Below are 24887 nucleotides of genomic sequence, written 5' to 3' on the forward strand. Positions count from 1 at the left end.
ACTCGTTTCCAATTTACTAGATAAATCCTAATTAAATATATTTTCTCATACCTACCTCTGCCCTTAGCAAAGAATCTGTATATGTTTCCTAGTATAAATCAAACCTGTTGACAAAAAAAATCTGTTGTTTGGTTTACTCATTTAACCGATAGTGCTAGCTGCTATTGACCACTGTTGCCCCTTTAAGTTAAAGCTTCAGTGAAGTAACAGTACCTTCTGATATGGTCCATGTTTTTAGGGTAAACATTAGCAGATTAAGAGTAAACCCCAGGGGTAACATTTCAATGACCTTCATTAACTAATAGATTAGGACTTCCAGGTTTGTGTACTTGGTAAAAGAATTCTTTGACATGTCTCTCCCCTGGAGACCTCCTAGATGCTTTGCTTATAGCTAGTGTCAGTAAGAATTCCTAGGAGTAATGCTACTACTGTCTGCTTTGGATAACTGTATAACTGCTTTGGATAACCTCCCACACTTATGAATTTCAGTTTGCAAACTCTGAATAATTGTGTACCAGGTCAGCTACAGAGCAACATCCAGCAACTAACTCTGCTGGTTACCAAGTCATTTTAGTTTCAACATGTGTTTGCTGTATTTGGTTAATATTTAAGGTCTTCTACGCATAACTTCATTTTATACAGTACCGCAAAAGCAGTGAGAACATTAAAAAAAAAAAAAAAAAGAAACAGCAAAAAAGGAGTATATGACTACAATAGAAGTACAAATAAAGGTAATTTTTAAATTAAAAGTGCTGAGACAGTGACAACCACTGCATGTGAGAACGGGATGAAATCTTGTTCAGTTTACAAAGGCTACCAAAAGCAACATGTGAAAAGGCACTGTGCCTAAATTACCAACTATAATCAGCAGGAAATAAGGAAAAGTGATTAATGGGATGGAAACATGTCTGCGCATCACGCAGTGGTGTATTTGGGGTTGTGTGTGGGCACAGTTATCTCAGTAGAGAACACTAGTGGCATTTTGTGGTAGGAGACAGGGAGCCTAAATCGTGCAATTAAAAACAAAAAAAGCTGAGACTTCCCTGGTGGTCCAGCGGTTAAGCCTCCGCGCTCCCAATGCAGGGGGCCTGGGTTCAATCCCTAGTCGGGGAACTAGGTCCCACGCACAGCAACGAAGATCCTGCATGCCACAGCTAAGACCTGGCGCGGGCAAGTAAATAATATTTTTTTTTTAAAGCCAGTCCCAGTCAGAGGATCCGGCAGTGCTGGGCCAAGTGCCCTTGGACAGGCCTCAGGGGTGGCCAGGCCCATCAGACCCCTCCCCTCCCCCACCTCCACGCCCATGTACGTGGAGCCTCCGGGGCCAGAGCCCCCAGGCAGGCCAGGCTTACACTCACCGCTGTCTTTGGAAGAGCCTTGTGATGGGACACAATGCACGTTCATACAGGCAGAGTGTTCTGTCACGTGAAACCCAGAAAGCACATGGGTTTGGGCTGCAACAGCCTGGAGGAGGGGCAGAGTGAGGGAGAAGGGCCCTGCCCTGTGGGGTCAGAACCTCACCATGGCATCTCTTTTCTTTTGGCCACTCCTGGACTGAACTGTGCTGAGGTGGGGTGGGGGTGTTCCGTCCCAGGTGTCTTCCTGGGCCTCCTTCAGTGACCAAGACAGCCCTGGGGGGTGTGGGGCACAGAGGCCTGCCTGTCTGGTACCGGAGGCCAGTTCTCGGGACCCTGTGTGGTTGGCCTGGCCAGCTGGTACCCGGCTGTGCAGGAAGGCAGCAAGTAGGTGCAGGCCGTCCAAGGAGAACCTCTGGCCCACCGCCACCAGTTGCTTTCCTGAATCTGTTTCTCTGATTCTCCTTCCAGCCGAAGTGTGCTGCTGCCTCCCTGCCCCCGGTCTTTGCCTGTGCTGCCACCTGCCCGTGAGCGTGGTGGATGCAGGGCTCTGTGGCAGGGAGTTAGCAGCCCCTGGGGAGGTGGGGGCTGCGAACGTGCCGGACCCCTCCGCCCCTCCTTCCGAGGGGGTATAACCTACCTTGTCTTTTTATTTTTTTTTTAAATTTTTTTCCCAATAGGGTAGCTCTTTGTACATAAAAAATACTTGAAAAGTTAATTGTATGATGTATGAGAAGATAGAGTCCCCTAGTTTTGTATCTCGTGTATGACTGCCATGAGTTCCACCAGGAATCCGCTCTATTTTGGTCTCTGTGAGGTTTTAAATATGTGACAGACGTGAGCAAACACAGTGAGAAAGAAATCTATATGTGAGATAATATAGATTGTACTGAAATCTAAAATAACAAGCCAGTCGCACTCAATAAAGAATTGCCCCGCCCCGAATACCATGTCCACCATTATCACCACCTGCTGCAAACCCCAGGCGTATCAGCACCATCTTAGGACTGCTCAGGAGCCTAATGTTAATTTGGATGTTGGCTTGGGGATATCTGAGAACTTAAAGACGACCCATGGTGCAAGTGCTGCCTGTGAACGTTGTTGTAAGCCATGAGGGTTTCAAAGGCTCAAGGCCAATCTGAATATGCACAATATCACACTGAGGGTCAGGCCAACGCATACAGACAGCACATTGGTTAAAGAGTTTCCTCTGACACTGGCAGAGATCATTAAGAAAAGGGACCCAATAAAATGTCTATCAGCAAAGAGGTGATATTGACGCTTCAAAGGACTAACTCATATCCTTACCTGCTGGAAATGTTTTCAAAAACTAAATAAAGCCTCACCTAAGTCACCTCAGGCTTAGAAATAAAAGACAATCTCGGGACTTCCCTGATGACGCAGTGATTAAGAATCGGCCTGCCAATGCCGGGGACACGGGTTCGAGCCTTGGTCCAGGAAGATCCCACATGCCGAGGAGCAACTAAGCCCGCGAGCCACAACTATGGAGTCCACATGCCGCAACTACTGAAGCCGACACACCTAGAGCCCCTGCTCCACAACAAAAGAAACCACCACAGTGAGAAGCCCGCGCACCACAGCTAGAGAAAACCTGCACACAGCAACAGACCCAACATAGCCAAAAACAAATAAATAAATTTATTTAAAAAAAAAAAGACACTCTCAGACAGCTGTCATTAGGAGGAGGAGCTATTTCAAACGGTAGGAAGGAAGATACTGGATGATCCTGGGACCCTTAAATCATCCAGGGTCCCTAAATTATCCTCCTTTCTCCCCATAAACCCTGGAGAAGGCACAGCAGGCTTTAGCCTTGCTGTAAAGAAGGGTTGAAATTATTCCCTTCAGAATAGAAGGGAATCACTCTGAGGGGAGAATTGCTTCAGGAAAGTGATCTGTTGGCTCCCTGGAAGCTCCTAGCACGCAGCACAGACGGTGGTGCATAATAGCATTCAGGTTATATAATCTACGTCCATTGAATTTAATAGCAATGAATACATTGATTACAGACTTCGAGAAATTTAGAAGCAGAAGTATGTCCCGGGGAAGGAGGGTCCTTTCTCATGTGGAAGCGGAATTGTCAAATATTCATAAAGAAACGAAGGCATCCAGACAGTGATGACACAAAAGAAACAGCAACAAGAGAAGCTGGAAAATAATATCAGCAGAGTCTTAGGTAATCAAAAAATATTGATTGACCATCTGCTATGAGTGTGGGTAGATGATGGAAACTTTTAATTGAAAAAGAAAAACGTGTAACAGCAATGATATGAAGAAAGCAAGAATACAGCAGTGGAAAGAGCAGAGGTCAGAAGATAATATTGGTGTTGGTTTTGGGTCCACAAATACCAAGTGAGAACCTGGCATGAGTTTGACATCTACCTAAGCACTGGATCTCTGTAAGGGGAAAATAAAAGGAAAAAGAGGGCAGATAATCCAGGTAGAAAACTATGAGATCCTGGTCTTCAGGGCAGATTTGTAGAAAGCTGATTATATTTATTTTCTATTTGGATAAAATAGAATTTTAGAGGGAATTATACACATTGCCTTTGCTAAGAGGATGAAGGAGAAATGAGGCAGAGGAGAGCGTTCTGCACATCTGATTCTTAGGGGAAATGAAGGGGATACCAGAGGCTCTGAAGAACGGAGGAGAATGAATGGTTCTTCAAAGAAAATGTATAAACAACATGGATACAACAAATAAGGCCATATGGATATGTTTTTCCAGTTTCAATGGTATCAAGCCATCATACATCAAGGGATGATTTAGGAAAAGCTAATTTATGAAGACATCCAAAGGAATGGCAATGGAAACAGTTCTCTGATGAAAATTTAGACTCGTAAGCAGCCTCATATAAGCAGACCAGTGACCCCACGTGTTTCTGGTTCATGGTTAAGCACTCAATAAGGAATTGGCAAATGAATAAATCAATTACTCAGTTAAGCAGTCAAGCCTGAGTTGGAATTTGGATGGCAAAGGAGAACGTCAGGCAATATAACAAAATAATTTTGCAAATCAGCAAAAGAAAAAAGATGCTGATAAAATATGCATTCAGAGGTATGAAGCAGTGATATACAAAGCTGAGGCTGCAAGCTGAACCATCAGGCACCCTTTCTAGCTGTACTTTGTGGGTGTGGGGAGAAGAGGTGTTTTATCGAGAACAAGGAGAACACTTACAAGCTAAATGGTGTTGACATAGACTATAAAACATTTGAGGCAGCATGCATCTTCCTACCTGACAACTTTACCTGAATACTTCTTATTTATCAGTTTCTCACTAATGAAGAACTAAAGCCTCACTTCCCTTTCTAAGCACGTGCACACACACACACCTGTAGAAACAAAAACAATGTCCTCAACCCAGTAAAGAAAGCAAAGGTACGTCTGAGATAGATGTTATTGATTGAATGGTCATGCATCCAGTTAGAAATGCACAGTCAGGTGTACCCTGTATGCACATGTCATTTCATGTATGATTGTTGGATACAATACAAACTGGAACAGGAGGCTATGAGGATCTCAGCCTCACTGGGAATACCCAGGAGAAATTATGATCAGAGTTTCTGAAATATGTCTACACCCAAGACTTCTTGCCTAAGAACGTCTGCTTGCCCACAAATTCCTTCTACATAGGTTAGGAGACACAGGCCCGGCTGAGAAAAGCAGCTTTAGGTGGCTCTTGAACCACAGTCCCCCGTGTGGCACCATGTGACACCCCCTCCCCTATCATGCGTCTGCTGATTGGTCAGGATGGCAGGCACCCGGCCCCAAAACAACTGTGCCTACAGGCTGGCCACATGCTATGGGGTGGCCTGGTACAAAAGCGCCCCCCAAGCAGAAAGTGATCAGTTGCAACGATGACATTCTTACCTCTCAAAAATTTGAATGAAAAATATATGAAGAGACGTTCCACTGTCAGGGGAAGCAGGAGTAGAAAGGTAAGCGAAGGGAGCCTGAAACAACTCGCGTCCATGGCAACAGGGAAGAAGGAAGCTCAATTAATTCCTGCGGCCGAGGAACTAGCAGTGTCACCTGTCATCAAGAGCTACCACTTACAATTCCCGACGGCCTTCTGGTCCCCAAACCGTGTTCCAGATCCTTGAGGTTTAGCTGTAAGGATGTTCCAGAGACTCCTGTCTCTCTTTTAATAGCAGTTACCACTACAGTCAACCACCACCACCTGCCACAACCTGCACTGGACTTCCTTCCAACCGCAGAGGCTCTGACACACAGGGCTCCCTGGCTCTGAGCTGGGAGCTTCTAGAACAGGCACACTGGCCTCCAGTGAATTTTTCTTTCTTTTTTTTGGCTGTACCACATGGCTTGTGGGATCTTAGTTCCCCAACCAGGGATTGAACGTGAGCTCATGGCAGCGAGAGCACAGAGTCCTAACTACTGGACCACCAGGGAATTCCCCTCCAGTAAACTTTCTAGAGTGAAAATGTACACAGTTTCCATGACTCCCTGATAGCCTCGGTTATTCTCATGAAACTAAGTTTTTACTCCTGGATTTCAATTCTATCCATCATAGGTCTGCTTTTTGTTTTTTTGTTGTTTTTTTTTTTTTTTAATTGTTGTTATTTGTCCTCTGTTTTGGTTCCTAGCATAAAGTGACCTACTCTTTGCCCAAGGAGCAAGTGATTTTGATTTCCTTAAGTCTCAGCCTTGGGAGTGGAAAAGAGTAAGGAAGGGCAGGGTGGGAGGGGCGGTGGGCAAAGAGCTCAAAGTACTGTTGTAGTTCACTGGGGCTGCTACAACAGAAATGCCATAGCAACAACAGAAACGGTTGACTTATAAACAACAGAAATTTCTTTCTCACAGTTCTGTAGGCCAGAAGTCTGAGATCAGGGTGCCAGCATGGTGAGCTCTGGTGAGAGCCCTCTGCTGGGTTACAGGCTGCAGACTTTTCCTTGAATCCTCACATGGCGGAGAGCAGAGAGAGAGAGATGGGAAGCGAGCTCTCTCATGACTCCTCTAAGGGCACGGATCCCATTCCCGTGGGATCCATCCCCCTCTGATCTTCATCTAATGCGCATCACCTCCCCAAAGCCCCACTTCCCAATACCACTGCATTGTGGGGGAGAGGGTTTTGATATACGAATTGAGGGGAGAGGCAGTATTCAGTCCATGACAAGCCCTAGCAGGCATCTTTGAAGGGCTCAGGGACCAGGCCTCACGGATTGCAGCTGCATCTTCTCCGGGTGTTTTGAGGGCTTTGGGGAGCACAGCCATGATGTTCACGACCACGACGTACTCAGCCAGGCTGAACTCAGTCACCAGCATCCTAGGGGACAGAGTTCCCTTCCTTCAACCTACAAAGGTGCCGAAGGTCCGAATGTGCTCCAGCAAACGGGCGTATTTCCAGCGAGGTGAGCCCTTCCTTGATAAAAATAAGCAGGAGAAATTACTAGAGCCCAGCAACGATGGGTAGGAATTTGGTCTACTAAAAAAATAATTGGAAGAGAAAGTTCATTCAGTCAACAAACATTAACCTCTGTGTGTCAAGCTTTGCATCACATTTTGCTGTTGAACGAGGCACAGCCCGGCCTTTAAGGAAGACATTGTGTATTGGAAGAGAAAGAGAAGTAAGCGATTGCAGTAGAGTGTGAGGCACTGCCTAATACAAGGGTGAGTCCAAAATGATCTGCCCTCTGGTTATACTAAAACTTCTGTTGGCCGCACAGCCAGCGTGTGGATAATTTTTGACTCACCCTCGTAGAAATACATATACAGTGTGGCAGGCAAGCAGAGAAAAGGACACAGTTCTGTGGGAGATAGGGGAGGCAAGCCTTCCCCCCAAATTGGAACAGGAGTTCACTAGTCTGACAATTTGTTCAGAGAAACAGCATGAACAAAAGCATGGAGATGCAGAGATGTAGATGGTGTTCGGGGAATGAGAAGTGGCATGTGGTGGCCAGAGTGTGAGCTGCAAAGGAGAGTGACAGGAGAGGAGGCTGGCCGGGCAGCCAGGTCTGTGAAGGGCCTCGAATGCCTCATTGAGGACCCTGGATCTCATCCTGCAAGCAGCAGAAAAATGCCTAAGGATTTTAACCAAAGGAGAATATAACCAGACCTGCAGTTTCAAAAACATCTTTGAGTGGAAGGGGATGGAAGAATGAAGGCTAGGTAGACAGGTGTTGGACCAGCCAGAGAGTGGCACGGGGGGAGACTGTACCAAAGAAGAAAAGAAAGTGAAGGAGAAGAGAAGGTGGAGAGATTTTCAATTTCAGAGATAAAATTGGAGGACAGACAAATCAGTAGATTTAACTGGAATGTGACCTTTTTAAATCAAAAGAGAGCAAAGTTTCAGACTGCCAAGGGGCAGATCATCAATCTCACAATTTGTAGGAGAGAGCAAGAACCACCTTCTCTGCTAAATAGGCCAAACTTTTCCCACTTTGGAAATTGTCTACCTTTGCTGAATCACAGTCAACTGGGCAGAAAATCTCTTCTAGGAAATAACAATAGGATCAGAGGTGTTAATTACACACCTCATTTGCCTGCACTGTTAGCATTACTCCTTCATTGAGCCCTTCTAAACACATTGGTTACTTAACAACTAGGTTAAGCAAACAACCCTTATTCTGCGGATATCAATTCATTTATCATTCAACAAACATTTACTGAGCGCCTACTATCTGCCAAGAGCTATGCTAGGTCCTAGATATTCAATGGTGAGCTAGACAATACAGATTCCTCTCCTAATTGAAATGTTAGTCTAATGGAAAAGAGAAAGACTTTAGGTAGCATTTTCAATCCAGTGTGTTAAAATGCAGTAAAGGCCGTATTTCTTGTACTTCTGATCTGGTGGGTCTGAAATGAGTCCTGAGATTGTGCATTGCTAATAAATTCCCAGGTGATACTGATGTCGATGGTCTAGGGACCACCCTCTGCATGACACAGAATCATGTAACTCAGTCCAGAACCTTCTCATCCATAACCATTTGCAGAGAAACTGACAGGAGGATGAAATCTCCTGCATTTCATACCCTGAGCAATAGCAAGTAATAGAAAAATAAATAACAAGCACAATACAAGCATACTTGCAGGACTGATGAGACTGAAGCAGAAAAATCTGAGCTCATCTTTGAGCAAGTTGGAACAGAAAGACAGCGAGGATGAGTGTTTACACCTGGGACCTCAAGCAAATGGGGAACCAGAGCCACGAATGTTCAGAGAACACCAGGACAGAGCACTCACCTCATCTCTCAGCCTCTCTGTTTTTTTGTTTTTTTTTTTTTGCCCACGGCACAGTATAGAGGGATTAGATGGCCCCAAATTAAATTACACCAGTACTTTCAGAATAATTTTCTGTGTGTAGTTATGCTTGAGTTAACTAGTCTATCAGTAAATGCACTTTATCCCATGGGTTCACGTCTTTTCAACTAATCCTTTTGTTGTCCTAATAAAATCTGTAGATCTTAAAGGTCCTCCTTGGGCAACATTAAAGAGAATACCTGAACATGGAGAATTCAACTAAGCTGGGTCCTGAGACCGTGCAAACCACTGGGCACTTTGTCTTTTTAAAGGAAATGAAAAGCAAACAAGCAAATGAAAAAGTAAACTTGAACAACAAAACTAAAAAAAAGAAAAAGGAAATGAAAAGACCAAGAGAAATGGAAAGGAAATGGGAAGAGGCAGAAAGTTGCTCCTGTTAATTTAGCGTCTTTCCTACCTGCCTGCACAGGACATGGCAAACCCAGAGTCCAACAGCAAGACTCAGAAACAGAAAGCAGGCCATAAGGAGATATGAAGAAAATATGACTTCCTATACATATAGCTGATCCACTTTGCTGTACAGCAGAAACTAACACAACATTGTGAAGCAACTATACTCCAATACAACAATAATTAATTTTAAAAAATTTCAACTGTTGGCCAACCTCGCATTCCTGGAATAAACCCAACTTATTCGTGAAAAAAAAAAAAGATGACCTCCTAAGGAAATGCTTCTTACTTTGCATTTTAATACAGTGTGAAGAATCTACAAAGTGTGCTTAAGTTCCAAAATTGACACCTATATTATCAACACAAGAGATTTAAATGTGTGCCTAAGTCAGCATCCTCAGAAAGGGCTCACCTGACTCCCAGAGCTCCAACAGACCATGTTCTGTGAGTTCAGTACCCTCCAGGAAGCTGTGATTCCCAGCCCTGTGTGTCCTGTAAAAGCCTCAACACAGAGAGTAAGCCCGAGATGCACAGGCACACCGTCCCTCCTCACTGGGAGGACTGGCCCTGCAGTGGCAAGAAAAGTGAGGAATCTTAGTTGTGCTTGGTTTTGTTACATTGGTAGCTAGAAAGTATCTTGTGGGATATCTCTGAAGTTCCACCCTTAACACTCCTAGACTCTTTGGGTCTTTCCTACCCTTGCTCTTGGTTACATTCATTGGCTGGCCCCCAGGAAAGGTGTTAGATAAGTGAAGTTTGTTTTCTGTGTTCCTTATTCCTTTGATAACCATCAGACACAGAGGCCCTCCTGTTGCTCCCAGCTGCCCACAGACAGTCCCTGAGGCATCCACCCTGGGCCAGTAGCCCATACTCTGAAACCATTTTATTTTTCTTTTCTTCTGGAAACAGCTCCCTCAGTAGCTTGGAGAACTTCCCCCTGAACCCATTTCCTGTGGCTCCAGGGATTTCCTGTGGCTCCAGGGAGGCTTTCAACTACAGCAAGCACTTCAGTACCACCCTCCCACCCCCCACCATACCCCCCCCACGCCCCCCCCCCCAGAGGACCAGGCACGTGACCAAGGCCTGGCCAAAGTCCTTCCCTGGTATTCATGCATGGTCCCTGGGGACTGTAAAATAGGAAACCAGCAACCATACTGTCAGTTATTTGAAGGGGCCAGAGCCAACGAGACCGACACAGGAGACGAGATGAAATACGAGTTTGGGATATGGGAAAAGCACTAAGTGTTTTTACTAATGGGGAATTAGAGCAGCTAATTCCTCGCACCTCTAAAGGCTTATGATTCTTGAAAATACATCGATGAATAATTACAGCTTAATAACTTACTCCTCTCAAGTAACATACCAGGAATTGAGTCAAGACTCACTCTGGTGGACTGAAAAGAACACTGAACGTAGAGTGACAACATAGATTTAAATTTCTACTCAAAAATTACTGAATGACATTGGGAAAAGTTGTTTAGTCTCTCAGAGCCTCAGTTTCTTCATCCATCAAAATAAGGGTGAAAATATTTACTGTTGTGAAAGTTGTGACATAATACTTAGAAAGGTGAACTACATAGAGAGAGAAAGAGAGAAATTGGAGGGGTAGGAAGTGAAATCAGAAAATCTCTAAACCTGTGTAGGATAATGCAGTGCAATAAGGGCTCTATTTTGATAAATAATGCTAAGAAATCAGACTGCCAAGGTCCAGAAACTGCAGGGCACGTTCAATCCAAGTTCTGGTTTGATCGAGGGAGCCCTCTAGTGGCTAATATATAGGACACCTCTGAATTCTCTTTGCAGTGATGTTCCCAGGTGAAGAGACTCATTGTCATGTTATGATACTGTGTAACTAGAAATGACCTTGGAGAGCATGTCCTCAATCTTCCACATTTAAGAGATGAGGAGACAGAGACACTAGGAGGCTGTATAAACATATTTCAAAAGTCAGAAATCATACCATTCTTTAAAATATTTAACAGTTTATATTTTTCCTAAGAATGTCAAAATTCAACAATTTCCATTTTAACATAAGAGCTACTCTTATTTTCGAAATGTATAACTAAGGTATGTCTACAGTGACCAAGGCACAAAATGATCACTTGGTAATGTAACCATGGTGCTTTAAACACATTTACATCATGGAATTATTTTAGTTCAGATGCTTTGGCTGAAATTGTCCTGCAATTAAAACACCAATATTTCTGTCTCTTCAAAACCTGTGCTTATGACAATTCCTTGATGCCCTCTACTGGCCATAATGTCATTATCCCATGTTCAATATGAATTATTTCTGTGTGGTCTACTAATCTACTTTATAATACACCAATACACCAGAACATTAGACAAGTTGCCTTTGGGGATAAAATAAGTAAATAAAGGAATAAGAGAATATACAAATTACAAAAATACATTTAAAAAATTAAGCAGTGAAATAAACCCAAAAAAATCATTCCTGGAGTAAATTTTGGAATGTTAAACAATTATTACATCAACTAGCTTCACCTACTGTTTGATCTACAAAATGTAATAACTAGCCTGTCAATTTTGTTCTCAAAGCAAAATTTTCCAACTGTGCCATTTTCTATAAGGTCGGTCTATTGAATGATTTATTACTGAATTTGACACAGAACAACAGAATTGTTAAAATTCAGTTGTCAGCTGTTGAGAGATGCCATGTTTAGAAGTGCAGGCAACAGAAAAACATGAGTGAATGCCTCATCCACTCAAATAGCCTTAAGACTACACTCAACTTAACTAAAATATGTTCCTTACATATACAGTTTTGTACACATAAACATGCACACCCTGCATGGCATAAAATCATACTTTTGACCCAAAGAAAATCACAGCCCCTGATAATAAACCAAATTATGCTACTGCCAGTCAAATCACTGAGGATCCACTCCTACCATCACCACCTCATCATCTATGGGGTCTCTGCCTTCCTGCCCCGGCCCCTCAGAAGTGAACCTATCAGTACATTTCCCACATGGAGGCCCACCGGGCTCTCCCTCTACCTCCCAGTTATTTTTGACCTCTTCCCAATCCTGTTGCATATTCTCAGGGGGGGCTGTGCTGTTCCCTGGGTCGTCTTCGCTGGCAGTCAGACCTGAGCCTATGCTCCCAGCTCCTCTTGTCCCAGTGCACCCCAACTCCTCGTCCCAGCCTCCTCTTTGGTTCCTACCTGCCACCCTTATTCTACTGTCCCCCACATACCAGTTCAAAGTCTGCCATAACAAAGTACCCCAGCCTGGGTGGCTTAAACTACAGACATTTATCTTCTTACAATTCTGGAGACTGTAAGCCCCAGATCAAGGTATTGGCAGATTTGGTTTCTCCTGGGCCCCCCTCCCTGCCTTGCAGATGACCACCTTATCGCTGTGTCCTCACGTGGCCTTTCCTCTGGTGTCCCTGGGCGTGTCCAGATTTCCTCTTCTTTTAAGGACACAGTCAGATTGATCTAGGGCCCACCCCAATTGCCTCACTTTCATTTAATCTTCTCTTCTAAGGCCCTATCGCCAAATACGGTCACATTCTGAGGTACTGAGAGTGAGGGCTTCAACCTATGAATCTTAAGAACCTGCTGTAGAGCACAGGGAACTCTGCTCAATACTCCATAATGGCCTATATGGGAAAAGCATCTAAAAAAGAGTGGATATACACATAGGTATAACTGATTCACTTTGCTGTACACCTGAAACTAACACAACATTGTAAATCAACTCTGCTCCAGTAAAAACTTGAAAACAAACAAACATACGAATCTTAGCGACAGGACACAATCCAGCCCATAACATCGATGGGTACTTAAGCCACAGGGGGCAAGATCTCATGCCCATTGTGACTGGGGATCCCCAGCCCCGATGCTCTGCCCATAGACTGAGCCCTTCCATAGAAGCCAAGGTTGATTGTTGCTCGACTCTGCCCAAAACTTCTCCTTCCCTGAACACGGAGTCTTATCAACCTTGGGAACATCTCCAGAGTTCCTGCTGGCTATTATCTCAGTTACTCTAACCTACTGGGTGGGCCTCAGACAAATCACAGGTTCATGTCCTCTTTCTCTACCTCATGTTGCCAGAATATTACTACTACCACTTATAATAATAGTAGTTAAAACATCTATTGCGTTCTAGCCATGCTCCAGGCACTTCCCATGCATAATTCTCACTATAATCCTATAAATTCGGTGCAGAACACGTGGAAAATAACCGTTCTATCTTTGCAACTCTTTCATGGATCTAAAACTATTCTAAAATAAAAATTTATTTTAAGAGAATAAAAAGAATAACTGCTATAGGTCTATCAGATTTTCACTGTTATTTACAAGAGTTTGGTGCGTTTCCTTCACTCATTTATATATATAAACTCAATTAACAATCTCATTATCTTAGATGCGACACCTAATAAACCCAAGAATCAAGTGCTGCTCGATGGATATGAATGCTTTGCTACGCTGTACCCTCTAATACGTTCCCTATAGTCTGGCACTTCGTGTACATATCTTATAAAGAGTTCTCAAAATAGGGGCCTAGGTAGCATGTGGTGTATTTATTACCTATGTTTAGCTGTCCCTAGCATCATGCGTTGCAATGCTCACAATTATAAAACACATTTTTCTGTTTTGCTTTTCTACCTTCATTGTAAGTTGCTGATGCTTTCTGTTCAGAGTTCTTCACGATTAATCTTATGTCAATTCTCTCCCCTTCTCAATTCCAATCATTCTTCTTAGACTGTTAAGTGGGACATTTTCTAATCTCAGCTGAAATGAATAGGTGTTGGGTATCCCTACATTCTAAAGAGAGATGCAAAATGCACATTCAGGACTGGCTAAGAAGCATCCAAGAAACCAAAAACGACAAAATCTTACCAATATCCAGGATATTGGAAAGAAAACTAAGAAATTACTTGAGGTTATTGGTTAAGCCTTTGAACAGAATTGTCAGTGTTATGCATTCCCACCCCAATCCTTTAGAGGAGTCTCCACCCCACCCCCGCCTCTAGCCAAAGAACAGGGCTTCCAGAGAACTACTCACAGAGAATGGAGGATGAAGGGTGGACCGAAAGGAAGGTGCCCCAGGGGGTTATTCACTGAGAGGCAGGTGTGTGTTAGTCTGCGCAGCACCTGGGAGGGCGTTTAACCCGTGTCCTCTGGGGATGGAGAGTGCAGACACTAGGGCCTACGCCTATCTGGAAGATCTTACAGAGGGATGCTGGCTGGAATGCCTTTGGACTGCTGGGCAAGAAGAAAAGGCTGGGATGAAAAAAGCTGCGCTTGCACCCACAGTGGGTGAAGGGGGCATGTTTCCTGAGGGCCAGAGGGGGCACAGCAGAAGATAGGCTTGAGTGACCTCCGAGGGATTCTGCCCCAGGGGACTGCTGGAGAGATGGGGAGAGCCATGCACAACGAGACTGAAAAGGGTCAGCCAAGGCACACGTAGCCGACTCCAGGAAATGTCGAAGCCTCTAGACCAGGGAGCGGAGGGCTGTCTGAAAAATCTATAAAATGCTCCATGAGATAAACAGCCAGCATTTAGGCATAATCTGGTTATGACAGAGAACACCAATTCCAGGCTGCAGTCACACCAGGTGAGGCAGAATTGCTTCCGTTCCAAATGACCAGAACTGATCTTGAAACTACCGTAAGTATCCTACTAAAACAGCATTTTTAAAAAACCTAGAAACAAGGCATCTTAATAGGTTCTGCTTGAATTGATAGATTTTTTTTCTATTGCCAAGAGATTAAAACAGGTAGCATTTTGGAAGGGAGGGAGGGAGGCAATATTATTATTATGCCTTGTGGCACAAGCAGTTTCTGGCAGATCCGCTTTAACCTTAGAATCACACAAATTGATTTTTAAGGGAATGAAAAACCTGAAAGACTTCTAGGAAACATGAGAATCACCTTTCAAAATCACATTGATTCTCCCTGGAAACCAACTATTATCCAAATACAAATTGCAACGCAGGTCTGTTCAGGAGAAAGGGCTTGTTGGCAGTGTATCAAATAACGTCCATCAGCCAAATGGCAATCTACTCGCTACACAAATAGATGTGTCAGTCCCTGTCTTGTCAACAGATCAGTCACTCACCAACTTAAATTAAAACCGTGAATGGATACTTAGTTTTAGGAAACATATTTACTCTCAGCTGCACAAAAGTGCAAATTTCCTCAGGAAAATTTCCTTGTGAATTTCCCACCCATGATCAAAATTTACAATAGCCCTTGCTAAGGTTTTGTCAAGAAATTATCCCCTGACACTTGAGAGCTGTATGTACATGAGGATGACAAAGTCCGGACCTGGAACCTCACATTCTTTAGTAGGTTTAACAGAAACCTGCAACCCCAGATACTTCCCATGCCTGGAACTCGGTTATGGACCACAAGGCATATTAAGCAGCTGTAAGCCCCAGCACGCGTGTCTAATGTCCTTCATTTTGGGGGTTACTTACCTGTATTAGTCTGCTCAGGCTGCTATAGCAAAGAACCAGAGACTGGGTGGCTTAGACAACAGAAATTTATTTTCCCACAATTCTAGAGGCTAGACCAGGCATTGGAAAATTCAGTTTCTGGTAAGATCTCTCTCCCTGACTTGTAGATGGCCATCTTCTCACTGTGTCCTCAGTGCCTTTCCTCTCTGCTCACACAGGGAGAGATCTTACGTGTCTCTCTCTTTTTATAAAGACATCGATCCTATCGGATCACGGCCCTCATTTAACCTTAATTTAACCTTAATTCTCTCCCTAAAGGCCCTCCAAAAAACAGTCAAATTGAGGGTTAGGGCTTCAATATATAAATTTGGGAGAGAGGGAGACACAATTCTGTCTATAACACTACCTTCTCTGCAATAACAGCACCCTGATTAATGTAAAGACAGCCTGAGATCAAAATGCAGAATTTCTATTCTCCAGCTCTTCAGAGTTCTAAGATAACCATTCAGCATAAGTAACACTTTATTGATTTAGATACCACTAATTTGAAATTAGTGTTGTTTGAACTGGGAACTCTGAAGCTTCCAGTGTTACCATACATGCAAAAGAATTACTGGGGCAACTGCAAGTATTAACGAGATTGCAGAATTGGGGAACCAACAGGGAATAAATTTCAACCGCTGCCATTCGTACAGAAGTAATGAGCTAGTGTCTAATTACCCTTATCTGGTCATAAAAGCAGCTTTGTGAGCTCCCCCTTCAGGTATTTATTGCCCATCTTCAGTCAAATAACTTATAAGTTCAGTGCTCTAATATTAAAAAAATATATATATATATGTATATATATATTTCTTTTCAAACATTTCTGAGTCCCTAACGTATACGAATCACACTCAAGATCCTCATTTGGATCATCGAGGCCCTCCTTAATCCAGCTCTATTTACGTAACCAACACTGGCTCCAGTCACTCCCCAGTATAACCCCCTTCTTCAGTCAGGCTACTCTTCTCCGGGCCCTTGGGCATCCCATGCTAGTTTGACCCTGGCTTGCAGGGCTGGCTTGCCCCTTCTGTCCTTGGTGCCTCAGGACCTTGGAATGAATTCTAGAGAACAGAGAGGTTTCCCACCAGTAGGAGTCTAACAGCTATGATATAGGGTCTCAATTCCCCAGTCACTTTCATTTCGAAAATTCCCACTTCCTCTAAGTTTCACGCAAGTCCCACTTCCTTGAAGAAAGACTAATTTTCCCAATAATTTTTATGGAGTTGCTCTTCTCTGAATTTCAAGATCCATACCACTCACCCTAGCTATGCAGTACAGCTTTTCTTCCTAGGTTTTTTGTTTGTTTGTTTTTATTTTGTCCTGTTTGGTTTTTTCTCATAAGCAGGGCTTGAAGTGGAGTGTCAGTTCCTTCAAGGCAGGTACTGCTGACTTTCACTGTTTTTTTTTTTTTTAAACATCCAAAGAGCTCAACGCAGTGTGGCAACGTCATTCGATAATTTTTTTTTTCTTCAAAGTAGCTTGAGTTTAAACCTTTCACTGCTTCAAATCAATCTTCCGAAGCCATGCTAACTACTGCGGCTGTGCTGCATCTAGCACTCTATCCATGCTTGACATCACAAACCAAACTGGAGCAACAGGTATGTGACGGCAAGAAAGAAAACATAAAAAGAGGGCTGAAAACGGACACATTCCTTAAAAGAGGTGGAAAGAGTCCCTGGGCAGTAGTCAGAGAGAGTCACTTGGGGAGGTTTTAATGCAGAAAGGAAAGCTCTTATTTGACATGCTAAGCAAGAAAACAGTTTAACTTTAGTTTATGTACATTGGTGCTAATTATTTAGATAATGAGAACTAAATTAGTTTCTTTTCTTAAAACCAAGTAAATGCAGGGCTTCCCTGGTGGCACAGTGGTTAAGAATCAGCCTGCCAATGCAGGGATCATGGGTTCAAGCCCTGGTCTGGGAAGATCCCACATGCCGAGGAGCAACAAAGCCGCTGCACTACAACTGCTGAGCCTGCACTCTAGAGCCCGCGAGCCACAACTACTGAACCCATGTGCTGCAACTACTGAAGCCCGTGCCTAGAGCCTGTGCTCCGCAATGAGAAGCCATCACACTGAGAAGCCCGAGCACCACAACAAAGAGTAGCCCCCACTCATCGCAACTAGAGAAAGCCCACGTGCAGTAACGAAGACCCAACACAGTCAATAAATAAAAATAAAATAAATAAATTAAAGGAAGAAAAAAAGAATTTGGAAAACCAAATAAATTCAAACCTCTGGAACTTCCTGAAGTACTATAGCAAAGTTTTGGGTAGAGTGGGCTGGAATAGATGGGGTGGGGAGGGTAATTGTATTTTGCTTTTCAGATGAATCCTCTCACGTAAGAGCAGTTTCTGCCCCTTTCCAAAAATGAGTGATAGGGGTCACACTCTGGCCTTGCCCTAATATTAGGCAGTGATAGAAAAATGCCTCTTTCAGCTCTGTGAATCAATAATTCTCAACCCTTTAGAAATGCAATATCGTTGCCTTTACTAACTTGCCTTTACATCTACCACTTCACTAAAAGTCATCTGTGCTATAATTATACACACATTAAGCACGTAAGCTAAAAATACATACTTTTCCTAACTCTAGACACAAAAAGATAGGATGGGTTGCACTGAATTATCTAAGATAGCCATTGTAGAACCCAAGCAACAATTCTCAGCATTTTCTAATACAGACGACAGTAACTCTGAGCAGAGAGACCTTATAACTCCCTCTGACTGGATTTCATGATGTCTGATCAGCCAAACAATTTTCCCAAAAGTTTTTGGACAAAGTATTAATTTTAGCTGAACATATCTGTTATTCGCCATTAAGCCTGTCTTTGGCCAATCTCCAAAATATTTTTTAACTTTTTTTTTGGCTGTGCCATGTGGCTTGCAGAATCTTAGTGCCCCCACCAGAAATCGAACCTGAGCCCATGGCAGTGAAAGCGCTGACCCCTAACCACTAGACCCCCAGGGAATGCCCAAAATATTTTTTTTAGATGACAGATTTTGAGTTGTGCCAAAATTATACAACCAGGATTCCCCACTTAATTCAGTGGTTGATCTTACTTAGTAAACCATATGCCATATGTTGGAAAAATGGCCACACATGCTTCCTCTTTTTGTATCCATACCCCCTTTAACTTGACTCTGAACTTGGCCATGAGACATTTTTGACCAATGGATTGCTAACAAACATGATGCAAGCAAAGGATTGAAAAGCACTTGTGCTTTGGGGCTTTGCCTCTGACCACCACCACCATCATCATATGAAGAAGCCCAAACAAGCCTATCGATGATGAAAGGCATGTGGTCCAGTCAGCCCTGCCACCCAAGCCAAAAGCTACCCCACCTGCAGAAGCAGAGCTGACCAATGGCTGACAGCAGATAAATGATAGCCAGCCTATATCACGAGAATCACCCTGCACATTCCAACTCTGGATGCAAAGAAGCATGAACCAAATAAACAGCTGATTTATTTGGGGTGATTTGTTATTCAGTAAAAGCTAACTGACACACCATGAGATTTCAGATAATAGCCTACCATTCTCCTCACCCCTTGCCTTCAACTTCAATGATCCTTTGTTTCAGTTGATCATTGCTAGATCTTTCATTTTTCTGAAACAGCGGGATTATGGGATTGCAGTCCAGAAACCAATTCAGAGATTTAAGAGGTTGTCTCATAAATGGGAGAACGGGAGTGTAATAATTTTCACCAGCTGGGTTTTACTAATATTCAGCTGTCCTATCTCTGCAATGTATTCCAAATGGTTGAAATATGCTGATGGCTGAAGCATAAGCAAAGTCCAACATCTTTTACTTGCAAAGTTATTTGAAATCTAGAGAAACAATGAAAGCTTTCAAGCAGAACAAGAGTTTTGCTTTCTTTGTTTTTTTTTTAAATACACCAAGCAGGTGGCATACTACAGCCACAAAAAAAGTACTCAAATTTCAATCCATCACACAGAAATTGGACAGCTATTTGGATTCATCGTGGACCAAAGCCCCCAGATATCTGTAGTTTTTGTACTAGATTCTAAAATTGAACCAAGGGAGAACCATAAAACTAAGTTGTAGGGCATCCAAAATAAACCATTTGTTCATGTCACTGGCGACAATCATTGTTTCAATGCTATTATAGCTACAATTATTTTTTTTTACATTTTTAAGAACTTTTATTGACATACAATTGACATACAATAAACTGCATATATCCAAAGTGTACACTTTGATATTTTTTCTTATTAGTAATGTATATATGGCCATCCCAATCTCCCAATTCATCCTGTAGCTACAATTATTATGGCATCTATTTTTTTCTGATTCCAATCACATAATATGGTGTTTTTGTTTTTGCATATTTAATGATTATTCTTGCTTAACTTTAGGACACTTGGATAGACTTCCCCATAATTCTTTTTCTCTGGTTCTTCAGAGAAGCGCTGCGATGTGAAATCCCTGACTCTTCCCCAAGCGGGTCGGGATGCTGTGGGGAGGACTGCTCCTATGGGGTCCTGAGCCAGAAGACCAAGCTTGGGGTCAGCCAGCACTCCCACGCGGGCGGCCACTCTGGTGGCTGCTGTCCCTGAGCTCCCATGCCAGAACGCTTCTCCCAGGCCTGTCCTCTCCCCGGGCTCACGCGGCTTGCCACGTGCCCTCAGAGCTGTGGCCTCCTCAGCCCTGCCGGTGCCAGGCTGCACCGTGAGGGCACAGAACCCTGGAGAGGAGCGGGCCGCACTGCTCCTCCTGCTGTCTCCTGGAAGAGCAGGGTGCCTGGTGGGAGTAGGGACGAGAGGATGCTGCGGGAAGAGCCAGCGGAGGCTTGGGCACCAGGCGCATGCTCTCGCCAGAGTGAGAACCCTTCCCCCGTATGGTTCTCCGACTTTCCTCCAGCTGGATTCCTGATAAGACACCACCCCACACAGTAGGACAAATGGAGCCTTTATACCCACCTTTCTGAAAGTTCTGGAGCCCTGGGTCAGGGTCTGGCTGGTTCCCAAAGAGGAACGGACTCGGTGTAGACCGTAGAGAGAAGCTTCGGAGAGACTCCGTTTCGTGGATGGAATGCTCTGATGCAGACCTTGGGAAGGTCTTTGGTGCCGTGACACAAGGAAGCAAGGGAGCGCTTTCTGGCTGTGCCCTTATGGGTCCACAGGTAGAGTGGCGTTGTCCCTGGGGACCAGCCGACTCTGCCTCCCTCTCTCCATTGCTTGCCAGTGAGGGGCCAGGAGGACCCGGAACAGGTGTGAATGGGGCCTGCCACGGGGACTATGGCTTCTCTGGCCTTTTGGACTTGGCTGCATCCTGACCTTAACCTCTTGATCTCATGGCAGTGACTCAAAAGCCAGAGGCCCTGCCTGTTCTTCTCCATCACCTCTCACCACTCTTTCTCGTGCTGCCTCTCACACCATCCCAGATACCCATGTTCTTACTTTCAAGAGGGAAATATCAGGGAGCCCGTCATCTTCCTCCAGAAGGCCCCTCCTTTCCTGGCATATTTAGTGCCGTTTCCTCTCCTATCCTGGTGCTGATAGCTGTCTGAAGGGGGTATCCCACCCCACCGCCGCCGTCCCCACCTTGGAGAGCCCTCTGCCCGCGCTGCCCAGCCCGGCCGCTCGCTGCCACAGAGAGGCACCAGTGCCACCGCCCTGGCCGGCAGCGCAGGCTCTGGACCGCCTCTCAGTGGCCAAACGGCTGCTTTTCTCTCCCAGGTGTCACCTGTGGCAGGGAGAAGGCCTGCCTCTCCTCTCGTGGGATAGAGAGAACTTAGACTCCATCTTCGGACCTTGTTCCCCTTCCCAGGAAGAAAATGACCAAATTCTTATCCAGGAAGAAGCACCTAACACCTTCCCTTGGACAACCTTGAGCTCTGCTTTGGGGAGTGTCTCAGAGGGTCTGCCTTCAGGAGGTTGCTCCCGAGGAGGTCTGTTAGTCCTCCTCACCTCTGTCTGCTCACACCCCACCCTCTGCACTGACTCGGGCCTCCCGAGACGGCCGATCTCCCGCGAGCTGTTGCTGCTTCTACCCCCGGATCCCGCCTGTGCAGGCGCGGGGAACCTGTGCGCGCAGCCTCCTTCCCCCGCGCCCAGCCCTCCTTGTTGCCCTTGACCCGCCAGCAGTGGACGTGGCGCTCCCTTGGAGAGGGCCTTGAACCTTCTCCCTGGAAGAAGCCCACCTTTGACCCTCCCCTGCTGGCTCCACAGGAGATATTACCCAAGGGGGAGAGTGTTAAAGGCTGGGAGGGGATTGGAGGGCTCATTCCAAGAATCATGGGACGACAGAAGCATATTTAGGAAAAATTTTTCCTCTGATCCCTGCTGTCTCTCAAAGGACCCAGAAAGATAAATATTTACTGTATTAGATGATGGTTTTCTTTTTTTCTTTTTCTTTCTTCTTTAAAAACCAAAACAAATGTGTTAAAGTAAATTTTTTTTTAAGAGATCATGGATTTCTGATACCTCCTCCTCAACGGGGCCAAGAGGGACCCCGGTGTAAATCCCACATGAGGTGAGTTCAGTATACGTTCTCTCTTTCTGCTCACTGGACACCTGGCACCGAGCCCGTTGCTAGATGGGCGCTTGGTGCGGGGCGCGGCTGGTCCAACCACCTGTGCCACTTCTCATTCCGGCTGTTGGCGGGGGAGGGGTTGCCTGAGACTCGCCGGTCACCCTGTTGCTGGTGTTGAACCCATTCAGTTCTCAACTATCAATCTTTCTCCATTTCCCCAAGGTCTTGGTTTTGAGAAACATAGCAGGCCTTTTGTACCAGGCTTTTTTGTTTTTCTTTGGGTCATGTTAAAATATTAATTTGGGGGTATTTTTTGAGTTGTATCTCCCCAATTTCAGGTTGTTTTGTTGATGTCAGAGGTGTATATGACATGTCTATGGTTCTTTTTTAACCCTTCCTGGTGTTTTTTTTAGAGGAAACTTTGAAGATAAACTCCTTCTTGATATTTTTTTTCTTTAGCAACGTATCACTGGAAGCAAAGGGGGAAAATGACCTCTTTTTGCATTGGCTGTATTTGTTTTTTTGTTTTGGTTTGGTTCGGTTTTTTTGTGGGTTTGGTTTGGTTTGGTTTGGTTTGGGGGGTTGTTGTTTTGCTTTATTTGGGTTTTCTTTGTTCTTCACTGCCGTGCATGGCTTGTGGGATTTTGGTTACTTCCCTGACCCGGGATTGAACCCAAGCTCTCGGCAGTGAGAGTGCGAAGTCCTAACCACTGGATGGCCAGGAATTCCCTCATTGGTTGTATTTGTATGTAACAAATAAAAGATACTTTGTTCAGCTGGAAAAAAAAAAAAAAACTTTTATATTCTCAGTGGAATCTGGAGTGAAGTACTGGACCTCTCCGCTGAACAATATATTTCAGAAACTGTTCATGTAATGCCAAAATGAGTTGAAGTAAGAAACACTCCCTTTAAAAAGCAGGTGTCTGATAGACAGATCAGTTAGATATAAGAAGTTTCTGACTACAAGCCAGTCATTTGGTTTTTTTGAAAACTAGAAGCTTGGTGGAGTAAATACAGAATCAACATTCTCAAGCTGAACAGACCTAAATCTTTATATTATAACAGTAATAATCTTACTTGTGTACTTCATGATGAAAGGTCATTGAGGAAAAAAAAGAGGGAATATTTAAGGGCATACACTTAAGATGAAAAATGGATTTCTCACCCCATCATCTAATGATTAGATATTATTTAATAGCTTATTAGATCCTGGGAGAGAACAGACTTAAGATTAATTTCCTGATGATTAGAAACCGATACTGACACTTGCAAGAGGAAATTTGTTGAAAATTATACTCTAGCTTTTCTACGGTTGAAATGCTGTAACTTCCTGTCATTTAGATAGTGAACTGGGCCTTATGTGATCAAAGGCTTGGGTTCACATGATAAAAATAAATAATCCAATGAACATCCTTCCTGAGAAAAAATCTTTCAGAGCCAGAGGAAAAAGAAAAGGCCTGGTCTGTGCAACGTGGGGTTTCTGTGCTTTACATTACATATATGCAAACACAATCCCTCAGGACACTTAACAAGTCATGAATAATTATATCCCCTTTATTCAGAATCCAGTAACTAGGTTGACAGTAAAGCAACTTTGTGGGACTTTGTTTTTGGTAGGTGTGAGTTTACGACAGCAAGTATAACCTTTTCCAAACTTTGAATCACTATTGACCCTGTATTACGTGTTCCACGTGCCTTTACCTAACTTAATCTTCACAAACAACTCTGTGAGACAAACGAGAAAATTGAAGTGGAGGAGAAAAGACAACTTTCCTGTGATCATGCAGTTTATAAATAATGAAGACAAGATTTGGACCAAAGAAGCGTTTTGCTAAAGACTACATTTTTAGCCAGTACCTTCCTCTTAACAAAAGAGGTAGCAATGAAGAAACTAGAAGACCCTAGGTTTTATGGCTGTAGCTCACTTTTTAAAAAAATATATGGAACACCATGAATTTGCTTATCATCCTTGGTCAGGGACCATGCTAATCTCTGTATCATTTCAATTTTAGTGTACGTGCTACAGAAGTGAGCTCTGTAACTCACACTTAACTTGGCCGATAAAGAGAGACCAAAAACAGTTGATTGGCACCACACATAAACCCATGCAATATATTAGACCTGACCCCTCGCAATATTTTCCTTATCTGCCTTCAGTCATTAAGCTTCAGCACTCTTAATCAATGGATACATATGTCAGCTGAGTTTATTGCATATGAAAAATGCCCAGGAACAAACAGAAAAAATAATATGTTGTTCCCAGGAGCAAGTAAAAGATTATTGATCATAATATATACATGAGAGTTCACTCAGGTGCTTTGCTGTAGTTGAGGGAGTGAGAGAAAAGAAACGCAGCTTGGTGAAATAGAGCTCCTGTAAAGAGGTGGATATTCTCTATGCTTTTGACAAACTCAATTTATGAGTTTAAATCTGTGCCACAGAGTTTGCCACCCAGCAACCACATAAAACCATCTGTGCTTACCTAGTAACTGCTCAGAATAACTTAATTCTCCTGTTTTCAAAGCTAATAGTATGAGACACAAAAGGAAAACATAGGGAATCTAAAGAAATTGCAGGGAGGTGGAATCTTTGGCAAGGCTGGGCATAGTATTCAGGCAAAGCTTTCTCTAATTAGGTAAGAGCCTATAGTATAGGCTATTAGTATAGTATAGAATAGGCCTATAGTATAGAATATTTTCCAGGATAATTTTCAATACAGTATGATTTTTAATAATCATTGTTCATGAATTCATTAAGTAAAGAAATTTAAATATGTTCTGCTCATGGAATTTCAAAGTCTTCATGGCAATATCCCAACACTCTAGTCCTTCTCAGCATCCTTCACTGGGTCCTCTACCTCTGCTCACATCTTT

The 24887-nt window shown here is 43.7% G+C and overlaps 1 non-coding gene across 1 annotated transcript; it reads right to left on the reverse strand.

Moving 5' to 3' along the window:
* Window positions 1-23946: 23946 nt before the first annotated feature.
* LOC130856183 (U6 spliceosomal RNA) lies at window positions 23947-24050 on the reverse strand. The gene has a single exon (XR_009054480.1). It is a non-coding gene; the product is annotated as a U6 spliceosomal RNA (small nuclear RNA).
* Window positions 24051-24887: the final 837 nt, after the last annotated feature.

Source organism: Hippopotamus amphibius, chromosome 6 (assembly GCF_030028045.1).
Source record: "Hippopotamus amphibius kiboko isolate mHipAmp2 chromosome 6, mHipAmp2.hap2, whole genome shotgun sequence".
In the NCBI taxonomy this organism is placed as follows: domain Eukaryota; kingdom Metazoa; phylum Chordata; class Mammalia; order Artiodactyla; family Hippopotamidae; genus Hippopotamus; species Hippopotamus amphibius.